The following is a 12,167-nucleotide window of genomic DNA, read 5'->3' as shown; positions in this document are numbered from 1 at the left end:
GTCCCTTCTTGAAAACGGGGATGACGTGTGGCCTTTTCCAATCCTTTGGAACGCTACACTCTTCTAGAGACCTTCGGTACACCGCTGCAAGAAGGGGGGCAAGTTCCTTCGCGTACTCTGTAAAATCGAACTGGTATCCCATCAGGTCCAGCGGCCTTTCCTCTTTTGAGCGATTTTAACTGTTTCTCTATCCCTTTGGAGCAACATGGTTTTGATTAAAAGCTTTTGAACCTGAAAATGGCACGTTTGAATGACACTTCAGCGTGAATCAGAATTGGAAATAAGATGACACTGGCTTTCAAAACCAAAACCGGATTTTGACAGCGCAACAGTCTTCCATCAGCACTGTCTATCCTTGCATAAGACAAGGTTGCGAGAGAGACGTCTAGCGACATCAAAAGAAGTCAAACTGGAAATGACAGTATAAATTGCATTAGGTATGCGGATGAAGTTGTGTTACTGTCTTAACTCGAGGCAAGGACTATAGGAAATGACTAAACCATTAAGAAACAGCTGTAAGGAAATGAAGATTTCAGATCAACAGAAAAGAGGCAGAACATATGAGACTATACAGAGGCCAAAATGGCTCTCAGGAAGCACATCCTCATTTTCATACTGCAGATGGACTGTGCCCTCAGGTTCAACACTTCGAACGTCAGGGTGCTGTTTCCAGATCTTCCAGGCAAGTCGAAATACCGACAAATTGTATGCTGGGAATCGCTGCTAATATCGCTTTCATTTCGTCTTTAAGAGGAGAGGTATGTCAACAAATTTTATATTGCAAGTTTATAAAACATACGAATTTGGAGTGCAAGATGAAGTTGCAGTTCTGACAGAGACTACAAAGGACTTCGAAGAGCACTTGAATCGAACGTAAAATGTGAAAATATATTATAAAATGAACATCAGCAAAAGTAAAGTTGACAAATCAGGCGTTGCTGAAGGAATTCGATAAGAAATTGAGGCAGTAAAAGTACTAGGTGAAAAATGGTTCAAATGGCTCTGAGCACTAGGCGACTTAACTTCTGAGGTCATCAGTCGCCTAGAACTTAGAACTAATTAAACCTAACTAACCTAAGGATATCACACACATCCATGCCCGAGGCAGGATTCGAACCTGCGACCGTAGCGGTCGCTTGGCTCCAGGCTGTAGCGCCTAGAACCGCACGGCCACTCCAGCCGGAGCACTAGGTGAATTATGATATTTGGGCAGCATAATGAATGATGATGGCTGATGTATGGAGGGTATAAAACGCTTACTGTCAACAGCAACAGAAATTTTTCAACATTGAATATTAATTTAAGTGTTAGGAAGTCTATTCTAGAAATATTTAGCCAGAGAATAGCCTTGTATGGTAGTGAAAAGTGGAGAGCAAAAAGGGTTTAGAAAAGAAAATAAAGAAGTTTCCGAAATGTAGTGCTATAGAAGAATGCTGAAGATAAATGGGTAGATCGGATAGTTAATGAGGAGGCACTGAACTGAATTAGGAAGCAGACATTTTTATAGCGCACATAGATTACAAGAATAGATCGGTTGTTAGGACACAACTTAAGGCATCAAGGAATTGTCAGTTTGGTTATGGAAAGAAACGTGGGTGTATTGGGAGGAGGGAGAGGATAGTTGTATCTCAAAGCTTGAAAGGTTGATTGGCTTGGTTGAAATGGCTCTGAGCACTATGGGACTTAACTTCTTTGGTCATCAGTCCCCTAGAACTTAGAACTAATTAAACCTAACTAACCTAAGGACATCACACACATCCATGCCCGAGGCAGGATGCTAAACTATGCTTAACTGTCGTCTCTGCAGATGAGAGCGTATGTAGAAAGTGAACCATCGCTAAACAGAGTCGGCTGTACAACTGGGGCGAGTGCTAGGACGTGTCTCTAGACCTGCCGTGTGGCGGCGCTCGGTCTGCAGTCACTGATAGTGGCGACACGCGGGTCCGACGTATACTAACGGACCGTGGCCGATTTAAAGGCTACCACCTAGCAAGTGTGGTGTCTGGCGGTGACACCACATGGACAGCTGCATCAAACCACTCTTAGAGCTTAAAACACGGCAAATAACAATAATCTTAGAAAGACATCTTGCTACACATGTATGAGGCGCCCTTTTCCATGTTGATAGTCCAACCGCTGGGTACACACCCATTCTATGAACACTTAAGTTATAGTTCCAACGCGAGGCCACCTATGCATGATTTACCACGCTCTGTCGGCGTCTTAACTGAGAGAAACTGAAAATATATCTTTCCTCTAAGAAAAATATATCTTTTATCTGGAGACTCCTGCGAAAAAAAACTGTCTCGTAATGCAATTAAAAGCTTAAATAATTATATAAATAATATAGCAAAACAAACATAGGGGGCACTTCGGCCTGAGCCAGCGAGATGTGCGCATCGCTGCCACTGCGCGCTACGCTTTCTCGGCCAATGAGAGCTCCAGAAGAAGTACTGTGCTGCGGGTGCCGTGAAAAGCAAACTGTCGTGTGTTGTTTGCACAACGCCAGCAAATTGTCGTGTTCTGCGGACCACAGCATGGGAAAGAAGAGCGGGCAGGAGGAACTTGCTGCCACGAGGGGGCCTTCGGTTGTGCGACTCACTGAGTCAGCTGACCAAGCAAGGTAGACCCGAGAAGGCCAGTCGCAGCCTCTTCCCCCTTTGTACGTCAAGTGCAGAGGCGGGTGGAAAGCACTGTTTGGCTTGATGAGAAATTGGGCCAAGAACGACGTGCTCTACGAGTCTGTCGACACAGACTTGCTGATCTGCGTTCTGGCAGCAAACATGGCCGACCCCATGGCGATCAGAAGTGCTGTGGCCGCCCACATCGTCGACGCGCCGCCGTCGTGTGTGAGGGTGCCTTCCGATGGAAGGAAGAAGACGACCAAGGCACTCCTACGGGGGTTGCCTTGGTGCTGTGACGAGGCAGCGGTTCGAGAAGGGCTGCTGCGAGGCGGTTTCGGTAACGCAGCTGCATGGTTGCACAACCGGACGAACAAGTAGAGGGCGCCGGACTATGCCGTGACCGTGTAAACGGCCGACGGTGAGGGCGACATCTTCCGATTTCAGAAGCTGCTGGGCTTCCCGTTTACATCTACATCTACATCTATACTCCGCAAGCCACCCCACGGTGTGTGGTGGAGGGCACTTAACGTGCCACTGTCATTACCTCCCTTTCCTGTTCCAGTCGCGTATGGTTCGCGGGAAGAACGACTACCGGAAAGCCTCCGTACGCGCTCGAATCTCTCTAATTTTACACTCGTGATCTCCTCGGGAGGTATAAGTAGGGGGAAGCAATATATTCGATACCTCATCCAGAAACGCACCCTCTCGCAACCTGGACAGCGAGCTACACCGCGACGCAGAGCGCCTCTCTTGCAGAGTCTGCCACTTGAGTTTGCTGAACATCTCCGTAACGCTATCTCGCTTACCACATAACCCTGTGACGAAACGCGCCGCTCTTCTTTGGATCTTCTCTATCTCCTCTGTCAACCCGACCTGGTACAGATCCCACACTGATGAGCAATACTCAAGCATAGGTCGAACGAGTGTTTTGTAAGCCAGCTCCTTTGTTGATGGGCTACATTTTCTAAGCACTCTCCCAATGAATCTCAACCGGCACCCGTATTATCAACAATTAATTTTATATGATCATTCCACTTCAAATCGTTCCGCACGCATACTCCCACATATTTTACAGAAGTAACTGCTACCACTGTTTGTTCCAATATCATATAATCATACAAGAAAGGATCCTTCTTTCTATGTGTTCGCAATATATTACATTTGTCTATGTTAAGGATCAGTTGCCACTCCCTGCACCAAGTGCCTACCCGCTGCAGATCTTCCTGCATTTCGCTGCATTTTTCTAATGCTGCAACTTCTGTGTGTACTACAGCATCATCCGCGAAAAGCCGCATGGAACTTCGGACACTATATACTAGTCATTTTGCAAAAACAGACATAATGTCTTATGGGATAACAGCAATCAGTGATTTTATAATGTTACTTTAAATCCGTCTTGATTGCAAATTTTTTTTTTTTTTTTTTTTTTTTTTTTTTTTTTTTTATTATTCATATGACCGGTTTCGGTTCATTCAGAACCATCTTCAGATCTGTAAAAATAATTATACTAATTTACTATTTCACGAAAGCAAATCTTTTTCATCCTATCTTATCAACATCAAATGTACCAGAACGTACCTGATATTTAAGTTACAGGAGTAACCCGTCCAGTTCAGCAACTTTCACATGCTACGTCACATAAAATTGGTTGGCAGAGTGCACGTCATTTATATTAATTATGACACTATTACCGACAGGTGGCGTCTGGTACATTTGTTACATTCCATTTGCACATACTGTATTCAGTAGATCTTTTTTATATTAAAAATATGTAATTAAAATATGTAGATGTCAAAGCTAAAATCTGTACTTGTCAGGATTAAAAAACAGTAAAATTATCATTTTTATACGATCTAACAGGCATAGGGCGATTTATATATCTATGGTGCTGGTGTGAACTTGTTTTCTTCTACGGTCTGCTTCCGTGGTTCCCGCCACTTTGGTGTTGTGCCGCGGTCCGCTCAGTCGTCTGCTGTCCATCGCCGCGGGCAAGAGGGCCGCACAGGAGGGCCCCGTCAACGACGCCAGGCGTTGCACGCGTCTTCCGGCTTCTCCACCGCGCACCATCTCTCATCCCTTGGCCTGGATCTCCATACGCAACAGTTGTCATCTTAGTAGGTCGTCATAAATGCTAAAATAGGCGTTATGATTGAATTCGCTTTGTTCGTTGAGGATTAAATCCGGATCTTTATTTTTATGGGTGTATATTTCGATCTCTTCTAAAATGTTAAGGAACCGTCCCTTGTGAGCTCTATGCAGGATGTCTAAGTTGTTTTCAATATTCGTGACTGAGTGCTTTGTCGCAGCCATATGCGCCCCAAAAGCTGTTTTGTTTTGAGAGTAGGTGTGCTCCCTGAATCTGGTTTCAAAGTTCCTACCAGTCTGCCCTATATATTGTTTACAGCAGTCATTACATTTGATTTTATATACACCTGAATCCTGAAATTTATTCCTATTACATATTCTGTGCCGGAGCTTCAATTTTAACGTGTTATTTGTTCGGAACCCTATTTTAACGTCGGATTTACGAAAGCATCTTTCAATTTTGTCTGCAATTCTTCCATTGTAAGTGAGAGCTACATATTTTTTCTTGTTGTTCCTCTTAACTGCTACTTGCCTTCCTTCTGTTTGTTCCATTTGCCTCTTCTTTATCTTCCTATAAATATTCATCACCTGCTTACACGTATATCCGTTCGCTACGGCCACTTGTTTTAAAATACTTAACTCCTTTTCTACTTCGTGTTGGCTTAGTGGCAATCTTAGTAGCCTGTATACCATCGAAGTAAAATATGCCCATTTGTATCGCGGTGGGTGACAAGAGCGCTCGTTGATAACTAGATCTGTACACGTAGGTTTTCTGAATATGCTAAATTCATGCTTCCCATTTTTCTTTATTAGTTTTAAATCTAAGTAATCTATACGGTTGTTTTCTTCAAATTCCATGGTGAATCTAATTTTCGGGTGTTGAGAGCTCATTTTTTGTGCTAAGTTTTCGATATCATTTTTATCTCCTTTGTATAATAAAATGGAGTCGTCCACATATCTCCTGTAATATACAATTTTCTCAGCGATATTAGGATTTTCATCAAAGAATTTGTTTTCTAAGTGATTTACAAAAATGTCAGCCAGCGTCCCAGCTAAACTGTTCCCCATTGCCAGCCCGTCTTTCTGTTGATAAATTTTACCATTGAAAGTAAAGTAATTGAACGACAAGACATGTTCCAACATTTCCACTAGTTCAATCACTTCCCCCAGTGCCAATTTACCATGAGTGAGGAGATTGTTCTTAATGATCTCAATCGTTTCTTTTACGGGAATGTTTGTGTACAGATTGGTGATATCCAATGAAGCTAGTGACGCATTCTGAGGTATAAGTACGTCTTTAATTTGCTCGGCAAATTCGTAGCTGTTGCTAATGTTGAAAGTCCGACGATATGTATATGCCGCCCTCAATCTGTTATTTAGCTCTTTATTTAATTTATAACTTGGGCTGCTGGTGTTATTAACGATTGGGCGAATCGATTTTTCAACTTTATGGAGCTTTATTTGTGATCGTAATTCGGGGATTCGCGGATTCATTACTTTCAGTTTAAACTTTTCCTCCTCTGTGAATAGAAACATACTGTTATCTATTTGTTTCCTTATTTCTGTTTGAAATTTCTTGGTTGGATCTTTCTTGACTTCTACTATTCCGTTTTCCATAAAGAACTTTTCAGTTTTCTCTATATAGTCTGTATCGTGTATTAAAACCATAGTGCCGCCCTTATCTGCCTTTGTGACGATAGCCTTACGTGATTCTAACTTCTTATTCAAGCCCTTAAGAGTTAGTAGTTCGTTTCTGTTCTTGTGAGCAGAGTGCATTTCATCTATAATCGACTTCTTTACTTTAATTGCCGTGTTTGTCTGTTCGTATCTATTCATATTTGCGATATCACATGCAATTTTCACTTCTGCGACAGTCTTTTTTATTGTATTTGAGTTAATTGCGGGATTTAGGTTATATTGCAGGCCTTTATTTAAAAGATTCTGCTCATCTTTTGTTAATTCTATCTCAGTTAAGTTCACGACCCTCTCATAAAAAGTATGCAACTTTTTATACGCCGTTTCGTTATCAGTATTAAAATCTACACCTAGGTTAAAAAGCTTCTTCTGATGTCTGTTTAGAGTTAATTCTCGCTCCCTGCCAATTCTATTTTCAATCTCTCTGCTTACGTATGTGAACTGTAATGGAGATAAAATGTCACCTAAAATCAAGTGAAGATTAAAAGCTTCTCTATTTAACTTGTCTTTCATTTTATATGCTTCTCGAATTTGAGTTTTAATCCATAATACTTCACTTTTACGTTTTACTATTTGTGCTATGTTTGACATATTCCTGATTTTTACTTTTGCGTAGTTAGGAGTAATCCCTGCGTCTAAGCATGTTTTGTTAAATTTTATTTTCAAGTTTTCTTTCATTATCTTTGTCCTAATACGTAAGAACTTCGTAATGTATCCCGAAACCTGACGTGGCACAAACTTTGCAAAAACAGACATAATGTCTTATGGGATAACAGCAATCAGTGATTTTATAATGTTACTTTAAATCCGTCTTGATTGCAAATTTTTTTTATTATTCATATGACCGGTTTCGGTTCATTCAGAACCATCTTCAGATCTGTAAAAATAATTATACTAATTTACTATTTCACGAAAGCAAATCTTTTTCATCCTATCTTATCAACATCAAATGTACCAGAACGTACCTGATATTTAAGTTACAGGAGTAACCCGTCCAGTTCAGCAACTTTCACATGCTACGTCACATAAAATTGGTTGGCAGAGTGCACGTCATTTATATTAATTATGACACTATTACCGACAGGTGGCGTCTGGTACATTTGTTACATTCCATTTGCACATACTGTATTCAGTAGATCTTTTTTATATTAAAAATATGTAATTAAAATATGTAGATGTCAAAGCTAAAATCTGTACTTGTCAGGATTAAAAAACAGTAAAATTATCATTTTTATACGATCTAACAGGCATAGGGCGATTTATATATCTATGGTGCTGGTGTGAACTTGTTTTCTTCTACGGTCTGCTTCCGTGGTTCCCGCCACTTTGGTGTTGTGCCGCGGTCCGCTCAGTCGTCTGCTGTCCATCGCCGCGGGCAAGAGGGCCGCACAGGAGGGCCCCGTCAACGACGCCAGGCGTTGCACGCGTCTTCCGGCTTCTCCACCGCGCACCATCTCTCATCCCTTGGCCTGGATCTCCATACGCAACAGTTGTCATCTTAGTAGGTCGTCATAAATGCTAAAATAGGCGTTATGATTGAATTCGCTTTGTTCGTTGAGGATTAAATCCGGATCTTTTAGATCTTTTTAGAAGAGATCGAAATATACACCCATAAAAATAAAGATCCGGATTTAATCCTCAACGAACAAAGCGAATTCAATCATAACGCCTATTTTAGCATTTATGACGACCTACTAAGATGACAACTGTTGCGTATGGAGATCCAGGCCAAGGGATGAGAGATGGTGCGCGGTGGAGAAGCCGGAAGACGCGTGCAACGCCTGGCGTCGTTGACGGGGCCCTCCTGTGCGGCCCTCTTGCCCGCGGCGATGGACAGCAGACGACTGAGCGGACCGCGGCACAACACCAAAGTGGCGGGAACCACGGAAGCAGACCGTAGAAGAAAACAAGTTCACACCAGCACCATAGATATATAAATCGCCCTATGCCTGTTAGATCGTATAAAAATGATAATTTTACTGTTTTTTAATCCTGACAAGTACAGATTTTAGCTTTGACATCTACATATTTTAATTACATATTTTTAATATAAAAAAGATCTACTGAATACAGTATGTGCAAATGGAATGTAACAAATGTACCAGACGCCACCTGTCGGTAATAGTGTCATAATTAATATAAATGACGTGCACTCTGCCAACCAATTTTATGTGACGTAGCATGTGAAAGTTGCTGAACTGGACGGGTTACTCCTGTAACTTAAATATCAGGTACGTTCTGGTACATTTGATGTTGATAAGATAGGATGAAAAAGATTTGCTTTCGTGAAATAGTAAATTAGTATAATTATTTTTACAGATCTGAAGATGGTTCTGAATGAACCGAAACCGGTCATATGAATAATAAAAAAAAAATTTGCAATCAAGACGGATTTAAAGTAACATTATATTACTATATACTAGGTCATTTATATATACACTCCTGGAAATGGAAAAAAGAACACATTGACACCGGTGTGTCAGACCCACCATACTTGCTCCGGACACTGCGAGAGGGCTGTACAAGCAATGATCACACGCACGGCACAGCGGACACACCAGGAACCGCGGTGTTGGCCGTCGAATGGCGCTAGCTGCGCAGCATTTGTGCACCGCCGCCGTCAGTGTCAGCCAGTTTGCCGTGGCATACGGAGCTCCATCGCAGTCTTTAACACTGGTAGCATGCCGCGACAGCGTGGAAGTGAACCGTATGTGCAGTTGACGGACTTTGAGCGAGGGCGTATAGTGGGCATGCGGGAGGCCGGGTGGACGTACCGCCGAATTGCTCAACACGTGGGGCGTGAGGTCTCCACAGTACATCGATGTTGTCGCCAGTGGTCGGCGGAAGGTGCACGTGCCCGTCGACCTGGGACCGGGCCGCAGCGACGCACGGATGCACGCCAAGACCGTAGGATCCTACGCAGTGCCATAGGGGACCGCACCGCCATTTCCCAGCAAATTAGGGACACTGTTGCTCCTGGGGTATCGGCGAGGACGATTCGCAACCGTCTCCATGAAGCTGGGCTACGGTCCCGCTCACCGTTAGGCCGCCTTCCGCTCACGCCCCAACATCGTGCAGCCCGCCTCCAGTGGTGTCGCGACAGGCGTGAATGGAGGGACGAATGGAGACGTGTCGTCTTCAGCGATGAGAGTCGCTTCTGCCTTGGTGCCAATGATGGTCGTATGCGTGTTTGGCGCCGTGCAGGTGAGCGCCACAATCAGGACTGCATACGACCGAGGCACACAGGGCCAACACCCGGCATCATGGTGTGGGGAGCGATCTCCTACACTGGCCGTACACCACTGGGTGATCGTCGAGGGGACACTGAATAGTGCACGGTACATCCAAACCGTCATCGAACCCACCGTTCTACCATTCCTAAACCGGCAAGGGAACTTGCTGTTCCAACAGGACAATGCACGTCCGCATGTATCCCGTGCCACCCAACGTGCTCTAGAAGGTGTAAGTCAACTACCCTGGCCAGCAAGATCTCCGGATCTGTCCCCCATTGAGCATGTTTGGGACTGGATGAAGCGTCGTCTCACGCGGTCTGCACGTCCAGCACGAACGCTGGTCCAACTGAGGCGCCAGGTGGAAATGGCATGGCAAGCCGTTCCACAGGACTACATCCAGCATCTCTACGATCGTCTCCATGGGAGAATAGCAGCCTGCATTGCTGCGAAAGGTGGATATACACTGTACTAGTGCCGACATTGTGCATGCTCTGTTGCCTGTGTCTATGTGCCTGTGGTTCTGTCAGTGTGATCATGTGATGTATCTGACCCCAGGAATGTGTCAATAAAGTTTCCCCTTCCTGGGACAATGAATTCACGGTGTTCTTATTTCAATTTCCAGGAGTGTATTTTGAGAAGCAATGATCCCGTAACACTCCCCTGTGACACGGCAGAGGTTACTGTAACGTCTGGACACGTTTCTCCATTGATAACAACATGCCGTGTTCTGTCTGCTAAAAACTCTTCAATCCAGCCACACAGCTGGTCTGATATTCCATAGGCTCTTACTTTGTTCATCACGCGACAGTGCGGAACTGTATCGAACGCCTTCCGGAAGCCAAGGAAAATGGCATCTACCTGGGAGCCTTGTAAGGTGTCAGGCAAATCCAACACCTTCCATGAAAATCCTGACATGATAGCAAATCCGGCAGTATGTCACATAGCTCCAAATAAATCCTGACATTAAATTAACCAAAGTAATACGATCAACGAGTGAGCAAATTGAATACCACAGAATAACGCAAGAACACCTAAAGGCATGTCATACCATCCCACCGTGAAACAGACGCAGTTCCGAGGGGAGAAACGAGAACAGAAGCCGAGAGCAGAATCGTGTAGGCTAGGAGGCCCTACGATAAGGGATGGACACCCACGTCGCCAGCTGACCGCCAAAACCACCCCCCAGCCCATGTTAAAAGATAGAGCCCTCCAGAAGAGTAGTATAGATCTTACGATAACACTAAAAGGACCACACCAGCTGCAAGTTTTAGCGTGAGACTTTTTCGCGTCTCTGTTACGTTGCAAACTTTAAAAACATTACCCCACCACAAAAAGTATAACGTTTCTCATTGGATAGACAGAATTTTTGTAGGCAGAGCTTAAGGTTAACATTGAGAACCTGATTGGTCAGTTGAAAACACAGCCAGATAGCTTTTTTAAAAGCAACTTCGGTAAATTGTAGTAAGGAGAAGTTAGGAGAAAGTTGCTTCCAAGTCGGCGAGGTGCGTGGAACTGTGCCGCCCGCCGCCCCCTGACGCTGCCTAAACACATACAGGGTAATGAACGCACGCGATGCCGCATTTTTGAGCGCATAAGGCTTCACTCAGAACCGCAGAAGTCTCATCTGTTACATCCTCTTTTTACGTAATACTAGTGTCGATCGTCAATTAAATCTCATGGCGTTCACATTTGCTACTTGAAGTAAAAATCTGAAACGCGATGATTTTTCTGTTACATGATTATTGAGAAGCCACATCAGCCACTGTAATTTACGACAAGTTAGATAAGTAATTAAAGATAATTGAGGGTAACTGTAGACCATTTTGATAGTTTTCTCTTTTATGAAACTTAACTTAAATCTAGATTATAGATGTGATATGGCATAGGTCATCCTTCGATCCATTGTAGAACTTGGAAACCCATTCAGGGAATATTCGTTCACATTCGTATTAAAACATTTCCTTTTATCAGTAGTGCAATTTATAAACAATGTATTGTGAGTAGAATAAAATTTCCAATGGCAAACTTAACTGCTTTTTCGCCGTTATTTTACCAGCTAACTAAAAATAGGAAAGCCTTGAACCCCTTCCACTAAATTTAGTTAGTATTAAGATTCTTTTACAGGGAGTGCAGTGGAGCTGACGCTGAAATCATTAAGTATTTGGTTATATCATCGCTAGTCTCACTGAACTCTTCTGAATTCTACATGTCATGTGTGGTCTGGCGTCTCCTTATCAGCAACAGGTCCCAGGTTCAAACTAGTCAATTCCCCAAAAAACTCGCTCAGAGCGTCGTTGCGCGAAAGTGGTAGGGAGACACGACTTGGAACAAACAGACAGCACGCAGAATGTTAGAGCCTGTATCTAATATTTTCCGGGTTCATGAACAAGTAAAGCGAGCTGGGTCTCACGCGATCACTGTTTCCGGAATCCATGTTGGTTCCTACAGATTAGATTCTGTGTTTCCAGAAAGGACATGATACGTGAGCAAAAAAAAATGTTCTAAAATTCTACAACAGATCGATGTGAGA

This window comes from Schistocerca piceifrons, chromosome 3, assembly GCF_021461385.2.
Source record: "Schistocerca piceifrons isolate TAMUIC-IGC-003096 chromosome 3, iqSchPice1.1, whole genome shotgun sequence".
Lineage (NCBI taxonomy): Eukaryota > Metazoa > Arthropoda > Insecta > Orthoptera > Acrididae > Schistocerca > Schistocerca piceifrons.
The sequence above is the reverse complement of the archived record's forward strand: the minus strand, read 5'-3'. Positions refer to the sequence as shown.